The sequence below is a fragment of the Apodemus sylvaticus genome, chromosome 1, assembly GCF_947179515.1.
Source record: "Apodemus sylvaticus chromosome 1, mApoSyl1.1, whole genome shotgun sequence".
In the NCBI taxonomy this organism is placed as follows: domain Eukaryota; kingdom Metazoa; phylum Chordata; class Mammalia; order Rodentia; family Muridae; genus Apodemus; species Apodemus sylvaticus.
In genome coordinates, this window is record NC_067472.1 from 19,768,200 (window position 1) to 19,779,792 (window position 11,593).

The window sequence follows — 11,593 nt, forward strand, 5'->3', positions numbered from 1 at the left end:
CTGGTCTACTGAGTGAGTTCCAGGACAGCCAGGGGTATACAGAGAAACCCTGTTGCAAAAAACAAAACAAAACAAAAACAAAAAAAAAAACCTAATATACACACACACACACATACACAGAGAGAGAGAGACAGAGACAGAGAGACAGAGAGACAGAGAGACAGAAACCAAAACACTACCACCAAAAGCCCTGACTTCAACCTGCAATGCTTACCCAGGTTTGGGACAAGCCCCCGCCTTCATTTGGACTCATCAATACCAAATCTTCTGCTGCTGGGCCATGTGTGAACCCTCAATGATAACAATACTCAAAGCATGATAGCACAGAGCTCTTCTGACACATCTGTTCTCAATCACACAAAACTGCTTTGTGTGAGCCAGCCTATACTGATTATATCTGGATTATATAACAGATAGGCCTGGCTGTCTCTACTGCTGATTCCTGTTTGCTATCTGGACTTTACCTGAACTGGACTGCTGCCAATATCTGTGAGGTGTTTTCGAGTGAACCTAGCTGCCACCGCTAACCTGTGAACTGAACTGCTGATTTCCAGACAACACAAACAGGAGTTGCTCTGAAGAACCTAAGGTTCTTTGGTTCTAAGGTTCTAAAGAACAGTTCCACACTCCCCCACCCCTCCTCCCTCCCATATCCTTTCTTTCTTTGTTGGGTGGTGGGCTACAAGGGAGATTGAGGCATTAAACTTTTTTTGTTGTTTGTTTTTAAAGATTTGTTTATTATGTAAACAGCATTCTGCCTGCAGGCCAGAAAAGCAAGCAGTGCTCTGATCCATCTCTCCAGCCCCCTAAAAACATGTATTTTGTTTTGTTTTGTTTTGTTTTGTTTTTTTGGATTTGGTTTTTTAGAGACAGGGTTTCTCTGTGTAGCCCTGGCTGTCCTGGAGCTCACTCTGTAGACCAGGCTGGCCTCGAACTCAGAAATCCACCTGCCTCTGCCTCCCAGAGTGCTGGGATTACAGGCATGCGCCACCACCACCCCGCCTAAAAACATGTTTTGAAAAAATTAAAGTTACAGTGTTAAGACCCCCATATGTGTGTGTGTGTGTGTTTGTGAGTGTGTTTGTGAGTATATGTTTGTTTGTGCTTCCTCACTCATATTAAAAGTATTTTTTCCCACCAGTTGATCCAGTTTGCAGTGTCTGACATTTTCTCTGCTACTTATTGTTTGTTAGATTGATTGTTTTCCTCTTCAAAACAGAGTTTCTTCTTGTAGCTCTGACCGTGCTGGAACTCACTCTGTAGACCAGGCTGGCCTTGAACTCAGAGATATGCCCATTTCTGCCCTCCGAGGGCTGGGATTAAAGGCATGTGCCACCACTGCCCGGCTATTCCTTAACTGTGAGAGAAAAACAAACCCTATGAAGAACCCCCAACAGTAACATTAATATGAATCCAGCCGGATCGTGTGTCCAGTGCAGTCGAAACTGGCTGCTTAAGTCTGGGAGGGTTGTGGGTATAAATAAGAAACACAGATGTTTTGAGGGGTGAAAATGTCTTCAAACAGAACTGGGGTCATTGTGGTGATGTCTGTGAAAATACCCACACTTTGAAAGCCAGCTGTGGTTGTACAAACTTTTAATCCCAGCATTTGGGAATCAGAGGCCAAGAGGGTGTGTGTTAAATTCTTCTAGGCCCTGCCCCACAGTTACCTGGCAACAGCCAGGTTTGCCAGACTCACTATAAAAGGGGCTGCTTGCCCCCTCTTCACTATCTTACTATCTTCCTTTCTTCCCTCTCTGTCCCTTCTTCCCCCATTCCCTGCCCCACTCACTGTCCACACCACATGTCCATGGCTGGCTTCCACTCCTCCTCTCTCTCTCTCTCTCTCTCTCTCTCTCTCTCTCTCTGCCTCTCCTCCCTCCTCAACTCCCTTCCTCATGCCCTAAATAAACTCTATTCCATACTATATCCATACTACATGGCTGGTACCTCACAGGGGAAGAGATGCCTCACCATTAGCCCGCAGAGGCACCCCCTTCCCCTACACCAAACAAATTCCTGGTTCTTCCCTTTCTTTTTTATAAAACACAACAGTGTGTTGTTATTCCTGAAAATTCAAGAGGGAAAGACCCCTGACCCAAATCATGGCCAAATTAATTAAATCAAGCTCTCTTATTTGTATACATAGGCTGTCTCTCCCTAAGACAGGGTTCAGGGGACCAGCACCGGACATGGAGCAGATAGTTTTAAGGTTCAGGAGTGGGGGTTCCAATGGGGGATCTGACAGTCAGATAAGTGGGGTCTGCTTACAGAAGCAAAGTAAAAGCAGAACAAGCTCATAGCAACTTCCTGAAACAACACCTGGTGGCAAGGTGGCCATAATGACTTTTTCTTTTCTTTGTTTCTTTCTTTCTTTGTTTCTTTGTTTCTTTGTTTCTTTCTTTCTTTCTTTCTTTCTTTCTTTCTTTCTTTCTTTCTTTCTTTCTTTCTTTTTGAAAGTTCAAGATTTTACTGTCTTCATAACAAAATCGGCTTAGGCCTGAATCACTTGGCCCTTTCTTTTCTTGTTGCCTTTCCATCCAAAATGCTCGAATCTCTTACTAGCCAGCATCTTCTTAGGTCTGCAGTTGGGATCAGCACACTCAAGTCTCAGCACGATCTTCTTGGTAGTGAAGAGGTCAGCTCAGAAACTTTAGAAAATTCTACCAGACCTCTCCCCTCCCGAAAGAGAAAGGTCATAAAAAACTATAGGCTGGAAGGGGAGGCCCAGAACTCATAGACACATTCCAGGACTGTTGGCTACCTACCTCATTCCTTAAAGACCAATCAGTTTAAAAGTCACACTGTTCTGTCAATCATATTATGCCTAATGGCTGCTGCCTTGAGAGAACTGTATAAAGGCTCACTGGGCAGGCTGCCTGAGGTCATTGTCTCTCTCCATGTGCAGGGCAACTCCAACACGTTGGATCAGTAAATTCCTCTTGCTTTTTGCATTGATTCCTGACTCCATGTTGTTCACTCAGGAGGCCCCTGATAAGCTAAGGCTTGCCAGAGTCCTACAGTAGTTTTAGTCTTTTAGTGGAAAATAACCTTAGTCTGCCTGCCATAGCCTCCCTGTCTCCTGTGATATCAGTGCTTTCCCTGGGCACACAGAGAATCCTTGTCCTTCTTGTACTGTGACACCTGTGTGCTTGGTGCTTCCCACATTTCGTGCAGAATGTCCAGCAGGTCTTAGGAACATGCGCCATGATTTCAGGAGCACTATCAGCTCAGAAAGAAATAGAATGCTTAAACGTTTTTTAAAAAGGCTTTTTTAATTTTATGTATATGAGTACACTGTAGCTGTCTTCAGACACACCAGAAGAAGGCATCAGATCTCATTACAGGAGGTTGTGAGCCATCATATGTGTTAGTATTCTGTCTAAGCTCCACCCCACACCTACCTAGAAATAGCCAGGTATGCCCCACCCCATAGACCTGGCCCACTGTAAAAGGGGCTACTTGTGCCTCCTCTCTCTCTCTCTCTCTCTCTCTCTCTCTCTCATCTCACTCACCTCTCTGCCCCTTGGGCTCTCCTCCCCTCTCCCCTCTCTCCACATGTCCATGGCCGGCTTCCACTTGCCTACTCTCTACTCTCTCTCTCTCTCTCTCTCTCTCTGCCTCTTTAACTCCCATCCTCTGCCCTGAATAAACTCTATTCTATACAATGTCTGTGTGTGTCTGGTCCCTCAGGGGAAAGAGGTGCTTGGGCATGGGCCCACCTAGGCACCCCCTTCCCCCCACACCACCATGCCACATTCTCTAAACCCCCCTTCTCTCTTTTTAAGCCCCCTTCAATATGGTTGCTGGGAATTGAACTCAGGACCTCAGGAAGAGGAGTCAGTGCTCTTAACCACTGAGCCATCTCTCCAGCCCTTTTTTAGATTTTTTTTTTTTTAAAACTTTTATTTGTATGAGCGGACTATAGTTTTCTTCAGACATACCAAAGCTCTGCAACAAAAGCCCGTCTCATGAAAAGCAACCCAACAAACTAATGAATTATATACTTTAAATGGTTGAAGGGTATTTTTACTTAAAGTGTATCTCATTATCTCAAAGCTGATTTTTAAAAGTTGTAAACAGTTATTAAAGGGGTGGGGGGACACCACCCACAAGAGCCCCGGCTTCTTGGGAGGGAAAGTAGGCAGTGGTTCTGGGAGCCCACGATGGCTGTCTCTCTGCTAGGAAGCCAGCCCTCTGTTTAGGGGTCCTGGGCCATGGAGCTCAATCTCGGGATTCTCACAGGAGCGGCAGTCCTGGATGAAAACACAGGGTTCTTGCAGAGCCGGAGACAGGAAGAGGGCCATCAGAGAACAAAGGCAAGAACCAGCCTCAGTTATCAGAATCTAGACCTAGCTGCTGCCCAGCCACAGCCACAGACCCCCAGACACTGGCAGGCACCCTACCGAGAGCACTGTTTATGAATCTCTAGCAATCAAACTTCCAGGTGCCTGGATTTCTCAGTTGGGGAAGTGAGTTTGCAAGCTCAGAGACATCAAAGGGCTACTGGGTGGGTAGCCCACCCCTGCAGCTTGCTGGGGAATTGAAGAGCCTGGCAGCTTGATCCTGCTCTGAAACTTAGCCTTCCTCAGAGACCTGTGAGAAGGATGCCCCTCTTGTGAGCCTGACTTTTCTTCAACCGTCCCCCAATTCCCACTTTGCAAACTGCCATACTGCTGTCTGCCCGTGGCGTTAACAATTCCTTTGTTTGAGTTTTGATTTTTTGTTTGTTTGGTTTTTTTTTTTTTTCGAGACAGGGTTTCTCTGTGCAGCCCTAACCCTAACCCTAACCCTAACCCTAACCCTAACCCTAACCCTGTCCTGGAATTCACTCTGTAGACCAGGCTGGCCTCGAACTCAGAAATCCGCCTGCCTCTGCCTCCCAACTGCTGGGATTACAGGCGTGCGCCACCACCGCCTAGCTAGTTTTGATTTTTTTTAAAGCATTGTCTCTTTAGTCCTGTCATCCTGGGCTTAATATGTAGACCAGGCTGGCCTCAAACTCACAAAGATCTACTTGCCAATGCCTCCCAAGAGCTGGGATTAAAGGTGTTTAGCCACCACACCTGGTGTTTAAATCTCTTCTAATAAATGCCTTAGCCCCCAAAAATTCATTCCAGTGTCTTCCTTGAAACCCACAGCAAGATCAGGAATGCCTATCTCTGCCCTCACACCCCACATCTACCCTACAAGAGACTCCTACAAAACGGGGCTCCTAGGTCCTGTTTCCGATTGCATATGCCCCTCTGCTGATCTCTCTGTTGGGTAACTCCCTAGATCCAGGATGCAAGAAGGACTTCCAGGAGGGATCGTATAGCGATAGCCTGGGCTCATCCCAGAGAGCTCAGAAAAGCCCTAGCAAAAGGTTCTATGTTAAAGTATTCCTAGAAGGGTGACTGCAGAGGGAGAGAAAGGTTCTTGGGACTGGAGATGGGTCAGTGCTAAAGAGCTTCTACCACCCTTTCTGAGGTTGGCTCCCAGCATCTATGCTTGGCAACTCAGAACGACCTACAACAGCTCCAGGACATCTGCACTCATGTGTACTTAACCACTCATACACACAAGCAAATGCAAAAATAAGACTAAGCCAGCGCTCTAGAAAAAGGTTTTACTGTGTTGAGAGTGGTGCGGCATACCTTTAATCCCAGCACTTGGGAGGCAGAGGCAGGCAGATCTCTGTGAGTTCAAGGCTACCTTGGTCCACACAGGTGAGTTCCAGCACAGCCTGGGCTACATGGAGTCTTTAGGAAAGACTGTTCTTTTCACTTGGCGCGCGCACGCGCACACACACACACACACACACACACACACACACACAAATTATCTTTACAAGTTTGTTTTTTATTTGTTTTTTGAGATAGGTTTCTCTGTGTGGCCCTGACTGTCCTGGAACTCCCCTTGTAGACCAGGCTAGCCTCAAGCTCGCAGAGATCCACCTACCTCTACCTCCCAAGTGCTGGCTTTACAAGTTTTAAAGGACTGAATCAAAGGCAGCTCCCCTCTGGGTAGTTGCACTAGGGCCGTTTGCTACTCTATTAGCAACAGCCCTCCAATGGTTGATTAACCAGTGACATACTCTTCCCCACAGGCGACACGGGCAAGCCTCATTCTTCCTCATTCTCTGCTTGATGCTCACCACCGCCCGGCTTTGGGATTTGCCTTTCAATAGCCACATAAGAGCAAACAGATTTTTCAGGCAGGGAAACTGAAATTCAGTCACCCGTCCCATGTCACATAGCAGGATGTGGCTTCAAACCCAGGCTTCTTAGCACTCAGTAGCAACTGTGTTCCACTCAGCTCCTCCTGATGAGTCTCTTAGGGCAACAGAGGCTCTCTCCATAACTAGAGCTAGCTAGAGCTCTAAATTACACACCCAAGCCACAGACTTCCTCTTTGTTTGGGATAAGAAGCTAACCTTAAATTTCCCCTTCCCACTGCCTGGTGTCCTAACAGATTACAAAACCACTGACCTATGCAGGACCTTCCTGCTCTTTCTGCCCTTAGCTCTCTGGGTGTGGTAGCTCTGTTCTCTCCCTTGGAGCCTCACAGATTTTTTTTTTTTAATAGATGAGCCTGCCTGCCAGGAGACTGGCCGTGCTCGCCTAAGCTTGAATCATAAATAGGTTCTGGAACGCAAGGCTAGTTTCTTAGACAGCAACCACATCTCATACTCCTCGCCTGCTCACTGTGTTCCCCGTGGCCAGCACCTTGCTTGCATGTTCCTATTAATTTTTGTGAAACCTATGAGCAAGCATTCTTATTTTATCGTGCCCATTTAACTGATTAAAAAAATCTGAGGCCAGAAGATTCATTATTCATTCTATAAATTCTGTTCCTTGAGAGAACTCTGACTAATGAATTTATCATAAATATACATGAAGCCGGGCAGTGGTTACGTACGCCTTTAATCCCAGCACTTGGGAGGCAGAACTCAGTCTCTGCGTTCGAGACCAGTCTGGTCTACAGAGTGAGTTCCAGGACAGCCAGGACTATAGAGAGAAACCCTGTCTCAAAAAGTCAAAAACAAACAAACAAACAAACAAACATGAATATGTATATAACATATATGAGGGATTATTAGAAGGGGTTACTGGCTGTGGTTCAGCCAGTCCAACGACAACTATCCAACAGTGGAAGGTCCAAGAATCCAGTAGTTGTTGAGTACGCAAGCAGCTGGATGTCTCAGCTGTTCTTTAGTGTACACCAAAATCCCAAAGATGGAGGTTCTGTTGTCAGTAAATGAATGGACTCTCTAGCAGGGAAGAGGGAATAAGCTTCCTTCTCCCGTGCCCTGTATATAGGCTGCTAGAAGGAGATGTGGCCATGATTAAAGGTGGATCTTCTCACCTCAAAAGATCTGGATTAAAGGTGTGTGTGTCTTCTCACCTCAAGATCCACATCCGGGGCCCAATGGTGGTGCTGGTGCACATTTTTAATCTGAGTACTAAGGAGGCAGGAACTCTGTGAGTTCGAGGCCAGCCTGGTCTACAGAGTGAGTTTTATTTTGATTTTGATTTTTTTTTTTTAAATGTGACATGACACAGCTTCATAGATTTTATTAATTAACTATATGTAAGTACATTGTAGTTGTCTTCAGACACCAGAAAGGGTGTCAGATCTCTTTACAGATGGTTGTGAGCCACCATGTGGGTGCTGGGATTTGAATTCATGACCTTTGGAAGAGCAGTTGGTGCTCTTACCCACTGAGCCATCTCTCCAGCCCTTTTTTTTTTTTTTTTTTTTTTTTTTTTTTTTTTTTTTTTTTTGCTTTTTTGAGACAGGGTTTCTGTGTGTAGCCCTGGCTGTCCTGGAACTCACTCTGTAGACCAGGCTGGCCTCGAACTCAGAAATCCTCCTGCCTCTGCCTCCCAAGTGCTGGGATTAAAGGTGTGTACCACCGCCACCATGCCAGGCTCAGAGTGAGTTTTAGAACAGCCTGTCTCAAAACTATACAGAAAAAAAATACCCAAAACAAATTAAAAAAAAAAAACAAAAACCTCAAACCAAACAAACCAAAAGCCAAACCAAAACCAAAATGAAGATTTCAATTAGAAGTGACTCTTCCCACTTCTCATTTGTTTTTTAAGAAAAAAGATCCCTCACAGGTGTGCTTAGCTATTTGGGTTTGAGTTCATTCCAGATGCAGTCAAGTTGACAACAAAGAATAGCTATCCCAGAGAAAAATGTGACTTGCTCAAGGTCACATAGCAAGTGGTGACATTTGTCCCGGTTCAAATAGTGTAAGAGTACTGTGTATCCTATGGCTGGTGTCTCGTGGCTTAGGTGGTGTGAGGAATCCTGGACTTGATAGAGCTTCTTCCTGAAAGCCAGTTATAGAATTCAGGGGTGGGGAAGTTGGTACTTCACCAAGAGGTGAGCCCTGCAGTGAAGGGCAGAGGTGTGCTTCTTGTGCACACAGTTTGGAGGTGAGGAGGTTTCTCTTGTTCACCAAAGGGCAAGAAAAGTGGGCCTGCAAAATCCTAGTCTAGCCAACCTTTCACTCCTCTCCATGTGGGAATAGCCCAGGTTGCCTGAAATGCTCCCTCTTGTGGTGACGATGTGACTCTACGCTTATGCAAAGTACCGAGAACTGTTTTTGGAATTTCCCATGTTAATTTTAATCGTCAACTAGGAGACAAATTTCTGGTGTAGTGTGTGTGGTGTGCCTAATGGCAGTTCCAGAAATGTTTAACTGAGGTGGGAAAACCTACTCTGAATATGTGGACAGCAACATTCGCTGGGCGGGGATCCTAGACTGGCTAAGAAGGAAGCAAGTACCATCACCTCTGTCTGTCTGTCTGTCTGTCTCTTCTAAATGCAGGCACAATGTGCAGCAGCTGCCTACCTAACACTCCTAGCACCTTGTCTTCCCCGCCACAATGGACTGCTCCCTAAACTGTGAATCAAAATAAATTCTTCCTTCTTAAAATAGCTTTGCCGGACATTTTGTCCTGGCAGTGAGAAAAGTCATTAATGGACAGCCATTTTCATATTGACTCCAAATGATGGCTCTATGGGTTTAGTATTGTATAAAAGATAAGAAAAATATGATATAAGCTGAACGTTGTAGTGTACACCTGTAATTCAAGCCCTTAACAAACTGAGGCAGGAGGATTGCCATGAGTCCCAAACAAGAATGTGCTACTTGGCAAGGACCTAATCACCCCGTTGTAGTGTACACCTGTAATTCAAGCCCTTAACAAACTGAGGCAGGAGGATTGCCATGAGTCCCAAACAAGAATGTGCTACTTGGCAAGGACCTAATCACCCCCTCCCCTCCCCCCTGCAATAAAATAAAATAAAATAGAAAAGAAGCAAACAAGAGTATGAGGCTAGACCGTTGCGCCATCTCTTCAGCCCCTCTATTTTTCAAGATACATGCAGGTAAGTAGATAAGAACACAATCATCACTTGGTGAATATATCCATGTAAACCCTTAAATTATTAGAATATAATTACATGTCTGGTGCTTACTCTCTGCTGTTACTAGATTCCAATATTCTGGGGTCTTTTTGTTTTATAAATTAAGTAGAATCACACAATACACATTCTTTTATGTCTGGAGTCTTTCCTTTAACTTGAATCATACATGCACATAGCAGACCTCTGCATATACTATTCAGAAGCTGTTTTTTTATAAATGATGAAACTGGGCAGTGGTGGCACATGCCTTTAATCCTGGCACTTGGGAGGCAGAGGCAGGAGGATTTCTGAGTTCAAGGCCAGCCTGGTCTACAGAGTGAGTTCCAGGACAGAACAGAGAAACCCTGTCTTGAAAACCAAAAATAAATAAAATATTGTATTACATATCATTATATCACTGAATCTGACCTATTCTGTTGATGGGCATTTGGTCATTTCTAGTACTCATCTCTTTTTAAGCAAGTAAGTAATCACCTCTGTTGGGTGTGTATTTATGAATGAATTGCTGGGTAGGCCTGTGTTTTAGTAGATACTTCTTTTTTTTTTTTTAAAGATTTATTTATTATATGTAAGTACACTGTAGCTGTCTTCAGACATTCCAGAAGAGGGCATCAGACCCCACTGCAGATGGTTGTGAGCCACCATGTGGTTGCTGGGATTTGAACTCAGGGCCTCGGAAGAGTAGTCAGTGCTCTTAACAGATGAGCCATCTCTCCAGCCCTAGTAGATACTTCTAGACCAAGGTAGATGTTATGCCCCATGCCTGCCATCCCATCACTTAGGAAGTAGAGGCAGAAGAATTTTTGTGAGCATAAGGTCAACATGGGTCACACGAAACCTTGTTTCAAAATATAAACAGAGAGCATTGGCTGGAGTGATGGTTTAACAATTAAGAGTTCATACTGGGGCTGGAGAGATGGCTCAGTGATTAAGAGCACTTGCCTGCTCTTCCAGAAGTCCTGAGTTCAATTCCCAGCAACTCCCAGCTATCTGTAATCGGATCTGTGTCTGATGACAGTGATAGTGTACTCACATGCTGCTCTTACAGAAGACCCGAGACTGTAGCTCATAACTACCTGTAATTCTAGCTCCAGGGGGTCTGGTGCTTCTGGCCTCCACAGGCACCTGAATTCATACCATCATACAGATGTACACATAATTTAAGAAATAAATCTTTTAAAAACAGTACTAGTTTTCCAAAGTGCTCATATCAATCTTTCATTCCACCAGCAGCACATGGAGACAGCAGGGCTGTGTCCTTGCCAACAGGGCACCACTGCTCCTGCAGTTTTGCCTTTCCGGTAGATATTCCTTTGTGGGTTTTTGTTGTTGTTGTTGTTTGGATTTGTTTTTTTCAAGACAGGGTTTCTCAGTGTAGCCCTGACTGTCCTGGAACTCACTCTGTAGACCATGCTGGCCTCATACTCAGAAATCTGCCTGCCTCTGCCTCCCAGAGTGCTGGTATTACAGGTGTGTGCTGCCACCGCCCGGCCCCTTGTGGTTTCAATTTGCAAAGCAATTCTTGGGCACTAATTGCTTTTTTCTCTCATGAAGCCATATGTTTTCATTTTTTACTCATCCACAATTTTTGATTTTAGTTTTATTTTTTCTGAACTTTACTAGAGTTTTTTTGTTAGTTTGTTTGTTTTTGTTTTTTGAGACAGGTTCTCACTGTGTAGCCCTGAATGTCTTGGAGTTCGCTATGTCAATATTTAGAGCAGACTGGCCTTAAAATCACGGAGATCAACCTACTTCTGTTGCTTAGGCGCTGGGATTACAGATGTATTTATTTTGTCATTTTTTGTTTTTAGACAGGATCTTGCATCTCGCCGTGTAGAGACTAGGCTGGCTTTAAAACTTACGACAATCTTCCAGTTTGCTGGGATTACAAGCGTGCGGATAGCACGCTCCGCTTGAACAACCGTTTTGGGTTTTTTTTTTTTGAGAGTAATATAAATTTGTCTTTTAATTCCAAAGAAATTCCCGTTTTATAAGGCTTTCTCCACGGCCATGAATCGCGGCGGTGCAGCAGGAACCCACAGCATCCGAAACACCACAACTCCTTTCCTGGAGTAAGATCTCAGAGCAAATAGGAAGCTTCAAACCGGATGTTGATTGGTTTTGCCGTGGTAACAGACTGGCGACAGGAAGTGACATCAGAGGAAGAGGA

General features: G+C 44.9%; 1 pseudogene; it reads right to left on the reverse strand.

Annotated features, from left to right (window-relative positions):
* Window positions 1-2,494: 2,494 nt before the first annotated feature.
* On the reverse strand, window positions 2,495-3,209 carry LOC127685194 (60S ribosomal protein L36a-like; annotated as a pseudogene).
* Window positions 3,210-11,593: the final 8,384 nt, after the last annotated feature.